This window comes from Pseudophryne corroboree, chromosome 1 (genome assembly GCF_028390025.1).
Source record: "Pseudophryne corroboree isolate aPseCor3 chromosome 1, aPseCor3.hap2, whole genome shotgun sequence".
NCBI classification, from domain to species: domain Eukaryota; kingdom Metazoa; phylum Chordata; class Amphibia; order Anura; family Myobatrachidae; genus Pseudophryne; species Pseudophryne corroboree.
In genome coordinates this window covers 378407422-378422360 of record NC_086444.1, presented here as the reverse complement: position 1 = coordinate 378422360, position 14939 = coordinate 378407422, and the positions used below count along the sequence as shown (strand labels likewise).

The window sequence follows — 14939 nt, the reverse complement described above, 5'->3', positions numbered from 1 at the left end:
CAACATACAGTTATATACTAATTTTATACAAGGGAGGTAGCAATATGATGCAATTACATTAATCTCTGCTGCCTACTGTCCTCTCAGTAAATCCAGATATATTGCAGTGTAGACATTAAAACAAAAATGCAGGAGCACTAAAAGAGAAGAGAGGATTTTAATTACCTGCCGGTAAATCCTTTTCTCGTAGTCCATAAGGGATACTGGGAACACTGAATTAGAATGGGTATAGATGGGGTCCGAAGAAGCCGGTGCACTTTAAATTTCTTCAACAGGGTGTGTTGGCTCCTCTCCTCTATGCCCTCCCTCAAAGCTCAGTCTAGGAAAACTGTGCCCGAAGGAGAAGACATACTTGAGAGGAGGAAATATAACAAGACACGAGTGGTGAGAGTAGCGAACCAGCACACAGCAACAACAAAACTAACAACCGCTAGTGAAACCAGAGAACAGCAACAGCTGAAATTAACAACTTCACACAAGAACAATAACTTGCAGGAAGGTGAAGCACAGAGGCGGGCGCCCAGTATCCCTTATGGACTACGAGAAAAGGATTTACGGGCAGGTAATTAAAATCCTCTTTTCTCTATCATTCATTAGAAATACTGGGAACACTGAATTACGATGGGGACGTCCCAAAGCTCACAAAATGGGTGGGAACATGCTGAGATGCCTGCAACACCGTATGTCCAAACTGGACATCCTCCGAGTCCAGGGTATCAAACCCGTAGAACTTGACAAATGTGTTGGTCTCCGACCAGGTAGCGGCCTGGCATAGTTGAAAGCCGAGACACCACGGGCAGTCACCCAGGAAGAACCCACAGACCTGGTAGAGTGGGCCTTGACAGACCTAGGAACAGGCAAGGCCGACGAAGCATGGGCCTGTTGAATAGTAAACCGAATCCAACAGGCGATGGATTCCTTGGAAGCAGGAAGACCTTTCTTGCGAGCGTCATAGAGGACAAACAAGGAATCCGACTTTTGGTTAGTCGCTGTCCTCTTGACGTAAATCCTCAGGGCTCGCACCACATCCAAGGACTCAGGAAGAGAGGTAGTGGCCGAAGCCGCCGGAACCACAATAGGCTGATTCAGGTGGAACGCAGAGACCACCTTTGGCAGAAACTGTGGACGAGTCCTGAGCTCTGCCCTATCCACATGAAAGACCAGGTAGGAACTCCTACAGGACAAAGCACCCACCCGCTTAGCTGAAGCGAAGGCTAAGAGTATCACTGTCCACCACGCAAGGAATTTGTCCTCCACTGACATCAGAGGCTCAAACCAAGAGGACTGTAGGAATGTCAGAACCACGCTGACATCCCAAGGAGCCGGGGGCGGCACAAAGGGAGGTTGCATATGCAGGACACCCTGCAGGAACGTCTGTACCTCAGGTAGAGCAGCCAATTTCTTCTGGAAGAAGATGGACAAGGCCGAGATCTGAACCTTGATGGAGCCCCACTGTAGGCCAATATCCACGCCAGCCTGTAGGAACGCAAAAAGCGCCCCAGATTGATTTCCTCAAGCTGGACATCCTCGGCCCTCACACCAGGAGACATATTGTTTCCAGAAATGGAGGTAATGCTTCGACGTGACAGGCTTCCTGACCTGAACCATAGTGGTGATGACCTTATCCGGAATACCCTTCATAGCTAGAATGTTCCGTTCAACCGCCATGCCGTTAACAAAGCCGCCGTAAGTCCGCGTAGACGAACGACCCTTGCTGAAGAAGATCCTACCGTAGTGGGAGGGCCCAGGGTTATTCTACTGCCATGGCCAGAAGATCCGCGTACCAGACTCTTCAAGGCCAGTCGGGCGCAATGAGAATTGTCTGTACCCCCTCTCTTCGGATTCGTTTTAGGACCTGGGAAGTAAGGGAAGCGGAGGAAACAGGTACACTAGCTGGTAATCCCACGGTGCCTTCAGCGCACCCACCGCCGCTGATGGAGGGTCCCTCGGGCCTGGAACAATAGCACGGAAGCTGGTTGCTGAGCCGAGAGGCCATCAGATCGATCTGTGGACGTCCCCACAGATCCGTTATCATCCGGAACACCTGTGGAAGTGGAGGTCGTGGCGGCTTAGGAAGTCCACCTCCCAGTTGTCCACTCCTGGAATGAAAATGGCTGACACCGCCCTTGCATTCCTTTCGACCCAAAGGAGAATCTTGGATACTTCCCTCATGCAGGCTCTGCTCTTTGTTCCTCCTTGTCGATTGACGTATGCCACTGCCGTGGCATTGTACGACTGAACATGAATGGCTTGACCTCGGAGCAGATGAGCTCCATGCAGCAGAGCATTGCATATCGCTCTGAGTTCCAGTATGTTTATCGGAAGGCAGGCCTCGAGTTCCGACCACCTGCCCTGGAACTGTGCCCCTTGGGTAACTACGCCCCAGCCCCGAAGGCTGGCGTCCGTGGTCACGAGAATCCAATCCTGGATCCCGAAGCACCACCCCGCCAAGAGGTTGGCGGGCTGTAACCACCATAGAAGAGAGAACCTGGCCTGTGATGACAGATGAATGACTTGGTGCATCTGCAGATGCGAACCCGACCACTTCTTCAGGAGGTCCAGTTGGAAGGTGCTTGCATGAAACCTGCCAAAAGGAATGGTCTCGAAGGAGGCCACCATCTTGTCCAACAGACGGGTGCAAAGATGTACCGAGACCTTGCGTGGTATTAGAACCGCTCAAACCAACTCCTTGAGAGCCTCCACCTTGTCTGCAAGGAAAAAAACAGTTTGAGCCACCGTGTCCAGGATCATTCCGACGAACTGGAGGCGTTGGATTGGCAAAAGGTGGGATTTCTGAAAGTTCAGAATCCAACCGTGGCGTGACAACAGAGATGTCATGCGGCAGATGCTGTCCAGAAGGATTTCCTTTGACCTTGCTTTTATAAGCAGATCGTCCAGGTAGGGGACAATGTTCACCCCCAGAATCCTGAGTTGTAACATCATCTCCGCCATTACGAGAGTAATATGATACCATTATATAAACCACTAGTGAGGCCACATCTTGAATACTGTGTGCAATTTTGGGCACCATATTACAAAAAGGATATCCTGGAGCTAGAAAAGGTTCAGAGGCGAGCGACCAAACTAATCAATGGCATGGAGACGCTGGAATACGAGGAAAGGCTTGCAAGGCTAGGCATGTTTACATTGGAAAAGAAGAGACTAAGAGGGGACATGATCAACATCTACAAATATATAAGTGGTCAATACACAGAGCTTGGGAGGGACCTGTTTTCTATAAGATCAGCACAGAGGACACGTGGTCACTTGCTTAGGTTAGAGGAGAGGAGTTTCCGCACATTGAGGCGAAAAGGTTTTTTCACAGTAAGGACAATACGTGTTTGGAATTCCCTGCCTGAGAGAGTAGTAATGGCGGACTCAGTCAACACCTTTAAGAATGGGTTAGATAAATTCCTATTGGATAAAAATATTCAGGGTTATGGTGCGTAGGCACGCATTATAGTTAATATAACTACTCCTAACATAAAAATAACCAGTCCTATAATAAGACTGCATAGGAGACCACAAATAGGTTGAACTCAATGGACAATTGTCTTTTTTCAACCTTAGTTACTATGTATGTATGTTATTACCTTGGTGAAAACCCTTGTGGCTGTGGATAAGCCGAAGGGTAGCGCCTGGAACTGGTAGTGTTCCTCCATCAGAGCAAACCTGAGGTACATTTGAGGCGTCCATATTGGGACATGGAGGTAGGCGTCCTTTATGTCCAGGGAGACCAAGAATTCCCCTTCCTCCAGATCCGAGATCACCGCTCTCAGAGACTCCATTTTGAACCGGAAAACCCTCAGATATGGGTTTAATGACTTGAGGTTCAAAATGGGTCTCACTGAATCATCCGGCTTTGGTACCACAAAAAGGCTGGAATAATATCCTTCACCCCGTTGCTGAAGTGGTACAGGGACAATGACCTGGGTTTGGACTAACTCGTGAATGGCCTCCCGTAGGGTGAGGCACATGGTTTCTGAAGCCAGTAAACACGATTTTAAAAACCTTTGCGGTGGAAGACTGTCGAACTCCAGTTTGTAGCCCTGGGAGATCAGGTCTTTTACCCAGGCATCCTGGCAAGAAGAGCTGTTCCAAATGGGGCTGAAGAATCTCAGATGAGCTCCCACCCTGACATCTCCCTGGAGCAGAGGCACACCATCATGCTGAGGGTTTTGAGGAGCCAGAGCTGACGCTCTGGTCCTGAGATCCTGTGGTAGCCGGCTTGTGAGACTTACCTCTGGAAACTTGTGCCGCATTTGAGGCACCTCTGGCTTTACCCTTAATGCACGCTGTTTGAAAGGACTACAGAGAAGGTCCAGTGTAAGAGCGCCTAGGTGGCGGAGCAGCAGAGGGGAGGAATGTGGATTTTCCAGCTGTCGCTTTCGAAATCCAGGCATCTAATTCACTACCGAACAGCCAATCACCTGTGAAGGGTAAGGCTTCCACTCTCTTCTTAGACTCAGCGTCCGCCACCTACTGGCGTAACCACAATGCCCTGCGTGCAGATACCGCCATGGTAGAGGTACGTGCGTTAATAACACAGATTCCTTTGATGGTATCACAGAGGAAGCGGGAAGACTTCTGAATATGCTGCTAGGCCCTACTGAATGTTACCAGCCCAAGTGTGTATGGCGTGCGTCATCCAACATCCTGCATAACAGGCCTTTGGGATACCCCGCTGCAACATAAATAGCTTTTAAAGTTGCTTCTATTTTCCGATCTGCAGGTTCCTTTAAGTCCGTAGCCCCTGGAACCGGCAGTACTGGCTTTTTGGACAGGCGTGAGACTGAGGCGTCCACCGCCAGGGGAGTTTCCCAAACCTTGCGTTCTTTTGGGGAAAAGGGAAGGTGGCTAACCACTTTTTGGACACTTGGAATTTTTTATCAGGAGAGACCCATGGCTCTCTGCAAAGGTCATCCAGTTCCTTTGAGTAAGGAAATGTGACCTGTACCTTTTTCTGTGCAGAAAAAAAGGATTGCTGCACATCAGATTCATTACTAGGGATATTTAAAACATCTGTTATTGCAATAATAAGTGAGTCTACACCCTGTGCAGCAGAAGAATCATCTAACTCAGCATTTGATTCCAGCTCCTCCCCCTCATCCACCTCTGGTACCTCCTCCTCAGATTCCAAGAGGATATCAGGTAATCCCCTTTTTTGGGGTAAAGGATTAGAGAGAGGAGAAAAAAGTCTGCTATCAGCCCTGTCCTGTGTCAAAGCAGCCATAGACTGTTGTAACTGCTGCCTTTCTTGTCATGCAGTAGTTAACTCATTAGACATGTCAGCCATCATATATTTAAATTAACTGAGCCAAGGAGGATCTTGCAATTCACCCCCAGAAGCCCCATAAGTTTGTGAGGGTTAACTGCATTGTTCACACAAGGGAATCCACAGGAGAGGAGGAAAACCTGGTGTGACAAACAGCACGCACAACTTTTTTCACCATGCTGACAGAGGACATTTACATACACACATATACACAGAGACACAGGGTACAAACAAGCCTGCCCAGCCTAGTATGTGTGAAGGTACACAGAGATGAGGAACCAGTACACAGCCTGATACTAACAATTGAACTGCTAGGAGAAGGCAATTTAGTGTACAGTGCGTGAGGAGCCTAATACAAGGGTCCCACAGCTGGCTCTCCCCCTTTACTACACCCCAGTACCAGTGTCTGGCCGTGGACTATCCTTTGGAGGAGCTGGCAGTCCTGCAGCAGCACTGTGAGTGCAGGAAATGGCGCCAGGAAGCCGCTGGTCCCGCTCTGATGAAGCTCCGCCCTCAGCAATGGCGCCGGAGCTAAACTATTTTTTATACTGGCAAAGTCCCCAAATAGTTTAAAAAAGAAAATAAGATTTTAAACCTACCGGTAAATCTATTTCTCCTAGTCCGTAGAGGATGCTGGGGACTCCGTAAGGACCATGGGGTATAGACGGGCTCCGCAGGAGATAGGGCACCTAAAAAGAACTTTGACTATGGGTGTGCACTGGCTCCTCCCTCTATGCCCCTCCTCCAGACCTCAGTTAGAGAACTGTGCCCAGAGGAGATGGACAATACAAGGCAGGATTTAGCAATCCAAGGGCAAGATTCATACCAGCCCACACCAATCATACCATGTAACCTGGAACATACATAACCAGTTAACAGTATGAACAAACGACAGTAACGGTCCAAGACCGATGTCAACTGTAACATAACCCTTATGTAAGCAACAACTATATACAAGTCTTGCAGAGTTTCCGCACTGGGACGGGCGCCCAGCATCCTCTACGGACTAGGAGAAATAGATTTACCGGTAGGTTTAAAAATAAGAATTTACTTACCGATAATTCTATTTCTCATAGTCCGTAGTGGATGCTGGGACTCCGTCAGGACCATGGGGAATAGCGGGCTCCGCAGGAGACAGGGCACATCTAAAAAAGCTTTTAGGTCACATGGTGCGTACTGGCTCCTCCCCCTATGACCCTCCTCCAAGCCTCAGTTAGGTACTGTGCCCGGACGAGCGTACACAATAAGGAAGGATCTTGAATCCCGGGTAAGACTCATACCAGCCACACCAATCACACCGTACAACTTGTGATCTGAACCCAGTTAACAGTATGATAACACAAACGAAGTAGCCTCTGAACAGATGGCTCACAACAACAGTAATAACCCGATTTTTGTAACAATAACTATGTACAAGCATTGCAGACAATCCGCACTTGGGATGGGCGCCCAGCATCCACTACGGACTATGAGAAATAGAATTATCGGTAAGTAAATTCTTATTTTCTCTAACGTCCTAGTGGATGCTGGGACTCCGTCAGGACCATGGGGATTATACCAAAGCTCCCAAACGGGCGGGAGAGTGCGGATGACTCTGCAGCACCGAATGAGAGAACTCCAGGTCCTCTTTAGCCAGAGTATCAAATTTGTAAAATTTTACAAACGTGTTCTCCCCTGACCACGTAGCTGCTCGGCAAAGTTGTAATGCCGAGACTCCTCGGGCAGCCGCCCAGGATGAGCCCACTTTCCTTGTGGAATGGGCCTTTACAGATTTAGGCTGTGGCAGGCCTGCCACAGAATGTGCAAGTTGGATTGTACTACATATCCAACGTGCAATCGTCTGTTTAGACGCAGGAGCACCCAACTTGTTGGGTGCATACAATGTAAACAACGAGTCAGATTTTCTGACTCCAGCTGTCCTTGAAATATATATTTTTAATGCTCTGACAACGTCCAGTAACTTGGAGTCCTCCAAGTCGCTAGTAGCCGCAGGCACCACAATAGGCTGGTTCAAGTGAAATGCCGAAACCACCTTAGGGAGAAATTGAGGACGTGTCCTCAATTCTGCCCTGTCCGAATGGAATATCAGATATGGGCTTTTGTATGACAAAGCTGCCAACTCCGAAACTCTCCTGGCTGAAGCCAGGGCAAACAGCATGGTTACCTTCCATGTAAGGTATTTTAAATCTACCGATTTTAAAGGCTCAAACCAATGAGATTTGAGAAAATTTAGAACCACGTTCAAATCCCACGGTGCCACTGGAGGCACTATTGGGGGTTGTATATGTAGTACACCTTTGACAAAAGTTTGTACTTCAGGCACTGACGCCAATTCCTTCTGGAAGAAAATTGATAAGGCCGAAATTTGAACTTTAATGGACCCCAATTTGAGGCCCATAGACAATCCTGCTTGCAGGAAATGTAAGAATCGACCCAATTGAAATTCTTCCGTTGGAGCCTTCTTGGCCTCACACCACGCAACATATTTTCTCCAAATGCGGTGATAATGTTGTGCGGTCACTTCTTTCCTGGCTTTAATTAAAGTAGGAATAACTTCCTCAGGAATGCCCTTCTCTTTTAGAATCCGGCGTTCAACCGCCATGCCGTCAAACGCAGCCGCGGTAAGTCTTGGAACATACAAGGTCCCTGCTGAAGCAGATCCCTTCTTAGAGGTAGAGGCCACGGATCCTCCGTGAGCATCTCTTGAAGTTCCGGATACCAAGTTCTTCTTGGCCAGTCCGGAGCTACCAGTATTGTTCTTACTCCTCTTTTCCGTATAATTCTCAGTACCTTTGGTATGAGAGGCAGAGGAGGGAACACATACACTGACTGGTACACCCACGGTGTTACCAGAGCGTCCACAGCTATTGCCTGAGGGTCTCTTGACCTGGCGCAATACCTGTCCAATTTTTTGTTGAGGCGAGACGCCATCATGTCCACCTTTGGTTTTTCCCAACGGTTCACAATCATGTGGAAAACTTCTGGATGAAGTCCCCACTCTCCCGGGTGAAGGTCGTGTCTGCTGAGGAAATCTGCTTCCCAGTTGTCCACTCCCGGGATGAACACTGCTGACAGTGCTACGACATGATTCTCCGCCCAGCGCAGAATCCTTGCAGCTTCTGCCATTGCACTCCTGCTTCTCGTGCCGCCTTGTCGGTTTACGTGGGCGACTGCCGTGATGTTGTCGGACTGGATCAACACCGGCTGACCCTGAAGCAGCGATTTTGCCAGGCTTAGAGCATTGTAGATCGCTCTTAGCTCCAGTATATTTATGTGAAGAGACGTCTCCAGGTTTGACCACACGCCCTGGAAGTTTCTTCCCTTTGTGACTGCTCCCCAACCTCGTAGGCTGGCATCCGTAGTCACCAGGACCCAGTCCTGTATGCCGAATCTGCGGCCCACTAACAGATGGGCAGTCTGCAACCACCACAGGAGAGACAACCTTGTTCTCGGTGACAGTGTTATCCGCTGATGCATGTGCAGATGCGATCCGGACCATTTGTCCAGCAGATCCCACTGAAATGTTCGTGCATGGAATCTGCCGAATGGAATCGCTTCGTACGAAGCCACCATCTTTCCCAGGACTCTTGTGCATTGATGTACTGACACAGTTCCTGGTTTTAGGAGGTTCTTGACAAGTTCGGATAACTCCCTTGCTTTCTCTTCCGGGAGAAATACCTTTTTCTGAACCGTGTCCAGAATCATGCCCAGGAACAGCAGATGTGTTGTCGGGGTCAATTGAGATTTTGGAAGATTTAGAATCCACCCGTGTTGCTGAAGCACTACTTGTGTTAGCGCTACACCGACTTCCAGCTGTTCTCTGGACTTTGCCCTTATCAGGAGATCGTCCAAGTAAGGGATAATTAATACGCCTTTTCTTCGTAGAAGAACCATCATTTCGGTCATTACCTTGGTAAAGACCCGAGGGGCCGTGGACAACCCAAACGGCAGCGTTTGAAACTGATAATGACAGTCTTGTATCACGAACCTGAGATACCCTTGGTGTGAGGGGTAAATCGGGACATGTAGATAAGCATCTTTTATGTCCAAGGACACCATGAAGTCTCCTTCTTCCAGATTCGCTATCACTGCTCTGAGTGACTCCATCTTGAACTTGAATTTCTCTATGTACAGGTTCAAGGATTTCAGATTTAGAATAGGCCTTACCGAACCGTCCGGTTTCGGTACCACAAATAGTGTGGAATAATACCCCTTTCCCTGTTGTAGGAGGGGTACCTTGACTATCACCTGCTGAGAATACAGCTTGTGAATGGCTTCCAAAACCGACGTCCTTTCTGAGGGAGACGTTGGTAAAGCAGACTTTAGGAACCGGCGAGGGGGAGACCTTTCGAACTCCAGCATGTAACCCTGAGATACTATCTGCAGGACCCACGGGTCCACTTGTGAGTGAACCCATTGATTGCTGAAAATCTTGAGTCGACCCCCCACCGTTCCTGAGTCCGCTTGTAAAGCCCCAGCGTCATGCTGATGGCTTTGTAGAAGCCGGGGCGGGCTTCTGTTCCTGGGCAGGGGCTGCTTGCTGCCCTTTCTTACCCTTTCTTCTGCCTCTCGGCAGATAAGACTGTCCTTTTGGTCGCTTTTTATAGGAGCGAAAGGACTGCGGCTGAAAAGACGGTGTCTTTTTCTGTTGGGAGGGGGTCTGAGGTAAAAAAGTGGATTTGCCGGCAGTTGCCGTGGCCACCAGGTCCGAAAGACCGACCCCAAACAATTCCTCTCCTTTATATGGCAATACTTCCATATGCCTCTTGGAATCCGCATCACCTGACCACTGTCGCGTCCATAAACTTCTTCTGGCAGATATGGACAGCGCGCTTACTCTTGATGCTAGAGTACAAACATCCCTCTGAGCATCTCGCATATAAAGGAAAGCATCCTTTAATTGCTCTAGAGTCAATAAAATACTGTCCCTATCCAGGGTATCAATATTTTCAGTCAGAGAATCCAACCACACTACCCCAGCACTGCACATCCAGGCTGAGGCTATTGCCGGTCGCAGTATAACACCAGTATGTGTGTATATACTCTTCAGTGTAGTTTCCAGCCTCCTATCTGCTGGATCCTTGAGGGCGGCCGTATCAGGAGACGGCAACGCCACTTGCTTTGATAAACGTGTGAGCGCCTTATCCACCCTAGGGGGTGTTTCCCAGCGCGCCCTAACCTCTGGTGGGAAAGGGTATAATGCCAATAACTTCTTGGAAATTAGCAGTTTTCTATCGGGGTTAACCCACGCTTCATCACACACGTCATTCAATTCCTCTGATTCTGGAAAAAATACAGGTAGTTTTTTCACCCCCCACATAATACCCCTTTTTGAGGTACCAGCAGTATCAGAGATCTGCAAAGCCTCCTTCATTGCCGTGATCATATAACGTGTGGCCCTATTGGAAAATACGTTTGTTTCTTCACCGTCGACACTAGATTCATCTGTGTCGGTACCCGTGTCGACTGACTGAGGTAAAGGACGTTTTACAGCCCCTGACGGTGTCTGAGACGCCTGAACCGGTACTAACTGGTTTGCCGGGCGTCTTATTTCGTCAACTGACTTTTGTAATGTGCTGACATTATCACGTAATTCCATAACTAAAGCCATCCATTCCGGTGTCGACTCCCTAGGGGGTGACATTACCATCATCGGCAATTGCTCTGCCTCCACACCAACATCGTCCTCATACATGTCGACACACACGTACCGACACACAGCAGCCACACAGGGAATGCTCTAATCGAAGACAGGACCCCCTAGCCCTTTGGGGAGACAGAGGGAGAGTTTGCCAGCACACACCAAAAGCGCTATAAATGTATATAAACAACCCTAGAAGGTGTTGTTTACTATATATGCGCTCTTAATATATAAATATCGCCAATTTATGCCCCCCTTCTCTTTGTTACCCTGTTTCTGTAGTGCAGTGCAGGGGAGAGACCTGGGAGCCTTCCTCACCAGCGGAGCTGAGCAGGAAAATGGCGCTGAGTGCTGAGGAGAATAAGCTCCGCCCCTTTTTCGGCGGGCTTTTCCCCGGTTTTTAAGAAACTGGCCTGGGTTAAAATACATACATATAGCCTTAATGGCTATATGTGATGTATTTATTTTGCCACTAAAGGTAATTATATTGCTGCCCAGGGCGCCCCCAGCAGCGCCCTGCACCCTCCGTGACTGAGTCAGTGAGCCGTGTGACAACAATGGCGCACAGCTGCCGTGCTGTGCGCTACCTTCAAGAAGACTGAGGAGTCTTCTGCCGCCTGCTTTCCGGACCTCCGTTCTGCCGTCTCTTCAGCGTCTGTAAGGGGGATCGGCGGCGCGGCTCCGGGACGAACCCCAGGCTGACCTGTGTTCCGACTCCCTCTGGAGCTAAGTGTCCAGTAGCCTAAGACTCCAATCCATCCTGCACGCAGGTGAGTTGGAAATCTCTCCCCTAAGTCCCTCGATGCAGTGATCCTGTTGCCAGCAGGAATCACTGAGATTGAAACCTAAAAAAAAAACTTTTCTAAACAGCTCTTTAGGAGAGCCACCTAGATTGCACCCTCTCGGACGGGCACAAAAACCTAACTGAGGCTTGGAGGAGGGTCATAGGGGGAGGAGCCAGTACGCACCATGTGACCTAAAAGCTTTTTTAGATGTGCCCTGTCTCCTGCGGAGCCCGCTATTCCCCATGGTCCTGACGGAGTCCCAGCATCCACTAGGACGTTAGAGAAATATTATTTTCTCTTACGTCCTAGAGGATGCTGGGGACTCCGTAAGGACCATGGGGTTTATACCAAAGCATCCAATCGGGCGGGAGAGTGCGTATGACTCTGCAGCACCGACTGAGCAAACGCTAGGTCCTCATCAGCCAGGGTATCAAACTTGTAGAATTTAGCAAAAGTGTTTGACCCTGACCAAGTCGCCGCTCGGCAAAGCTGTAATGCCGAGACGCCTCGGGCAGCCGCCCAAGAAGAGCCCACCTTCCTAGTGGAATGGGCCTTAACCGAATTTGGTACCGGCAATCCAGCCTTAGAGTGAGCCTGCTGAATCGTATTACAGATCCAGCGAGCAATAGTCTGCTTCGAAGCAGGAGCGCCAATCTTATTGGCCGCATACAGGACAAACAGAGCCTCTGTTTTCCTAATTCTAGCCGTCCTGGCTACATACATTTTTAAGGCCCTGACTACGTCCAGGGATCTGGAATCCTCCAGGTCACTTGTAGCCACAGGCACCACAATAGGTTGATTCATATGGAACGAAGAAACCACTTTAGGCAAAAATTGCAGAAGTGTCCTCAACTCCGCTCGATCCACATGAAAAATCAAGTAGGGGCTCTTGTGTGACAAAGCCGCCAATTCCGACACTCGCCTTGCTGATGCTAAGGCCAACAACATGACCACCTTCCAGGTAAGAAATTTCAACTCAACCTTGTTAAGCGGTTCAAACCAGTGTGATTTTAGGAACTGCAACACCACGTTCAGGTCCCATGGTGCCACTGGAGGCACAAAAGGGGGCTGGATGTACAGCACTCCCTTTACAAACGTCTGGACTTCTGGAAGAGAAGCCAATTCCTTCTGAAAGAAAATCGAGAGGGCCGAAATCTGTACCTTAACAGAGCTTAATTTCAGGCCCATATCCACTCCTGTCTGTAGGAAGTGCAGAAGACGACCCAGATGAAAATCTTCCGTAGGTGCAATCTTGGTCTCACACACACATACTTTCGCCAGTTACGGTGATCATGTTTTACCGTCACCTCCTTCCTAGCCTTTTTCGCTAGGATTCGGCGTTCAACCGCTAAGCTGTCAAACGTAACCGCGGTAAGTCTTGAAATACACAGGGCCCCTGTTGCAACAGGTCTTCCCTCAGAGGAAGAGGCCAGGGATCTCCTGTGAGCATCTCTTGTAGATCCGAGTACCAGGCACTTCGAGGCCAGTCTGGGACAACGAGTATCGTCTGTACTCTTCTTCGTCTTATGATCCTCAACACTTTTGTGATGAGAGGAAGAGGAGGAAACACGTAGACCGATTTGAACACCCACGGTGTTACCAGAGCGTCTACTGCTACTGCCTGAGGGTCCCGAGACCTGGCGCAATACCTCCGAAGTGTTTTGTTGAGGCGTGACGCCATCATGTCTATTTGAGGAGTTCCCCAAAGACGTGTTACGTCTGCAAAGACTTCTTGATGAAGTCCCCACTCTCCTCGATGGAGATCGTGTCTGCTGAGGAAGTCTGCTTCCCAGTTGTCCACTCCCGGAATGAAGACAGCCGACAGAGCGCTTACATGATTTTCCGCCCAGCGAAGGATCCTGGTGGCTTCCGCCATCGCGACTCTGCTTCTTGTCCCGCCTTGGCGGTTCACATGAGCCACTGCTGTGACATTGTCTGATTGAATCAGAACCGGTAGGTTTCGATGAAAACTCTCCGCTTGTCGAAGGCCGTTGTAAATGGCCCTGAGTTCCAACACATTGATGTGTAGACAGGACTCCTGGTCTGACCAAAGACCCTGAAAATTTTTTCCCTGTGTGACCGCTCCCCATCCTCGGGGGCTCGCGTCCGTGGTAACCAGGATCCAATCCTGAATTCCGAACCTGCGACCCTCCAGGAGGTGAGCACTTTGCAACCACCACAGGAGGGACACTCTGGTCCCTGGGGACAGAGTTATTTTCCGATGTAAGTGAAGATGGGACCCGGACCACTTGTCCAGAAGGTCCCATTGAAAAGTCCTTGCATGGAACCTTCCGAAGGGAATGGCCTCGTAGGCCGCCACCATTTTCCCCAGAACTCGAATGCATTGGTGAACTGACACCCTTTTCGGTTTTAGCAGGTCTCTGACCATGTTCTGGATGTCTTGGGCTTTCTCTATTGGGAGGAAGACCTTCATTTGTTCCGTATCCAGTATCATACCTAGGAACGGTAGTCGAGTTGTCGGAATCAACTGTGACTTCGGTAGATTTAGAATCCAACAGTGTTGCTGGAGCACTCTCAGAGAGAGCGCCACACTGCTCAGCAATTTCTCCCTTGATCTCGCTTTTATCAGGAGATCGTCCAAGTATGGGATAATTGTGACTCCATGCTTGCGCAGGACCACCATCATTTCCGCCATTATCTTGGTGAAAATCCTCGGGGCCGCAAAGAGTCCAAACGGCAACATCTGAAATTGGTAATGACAATCCTGTACAGCGAATCTCAGGTATTCCTGATGGGGGGCATATATGGGGACATGAAGGTACGCATCCTTTATGTCCAGAGACACCATAAACTCCCCCTCCTCCATGTTGGCTATTATCGCTCTGAGAGATTCCATTTTGAATTTGAATCTTTTTATGTACAGGTTTAGGGATTTCAGATTCAAAATATGTCTGACCGAACCGTCCGGTTTCGGGACCACAAATAGGGTTGAGTAGTAACCTCTTCCCTGCTGGTGCAGGGGAACCTTGATTATCACTTGCTGTATACTACAGCGTTTGAATTGCAGCTAACACTATATCCCTTTCCGATGTGGAAGCTGGTAGGGCCGATTTGAAAAATCGGCGCGGGGGCACCTCCTCGAATTCCAATTTGTAACCCTGGGAAACTATTTCCAACACCCAGGGATTCAGGTCCGAACTGACCCAGGCCTGACTGAAAAGTCGAAGACGTGCCCCCACCGGTGCAGACTCCCTCAGGGGAGCCCCAGCGTCATGCT

At 49.3% G+C, this 14939-nt stretch overlaps 1 protein-coding gene across 6 annotated transcripts in view; it reads right to left on the bottom strand.

Annotated features, from left to right (window-relative positions):
* CIT (citron rho-interacting serine/threonine kinase) overlaps window positions 1-14939 on the bottom strand; it is a 541532-nt gene that overhangs the window by 52697 nt on the left and 473896 nt on the right. The gene's annotated exons all lie outside the window — the stretch shown is intronic.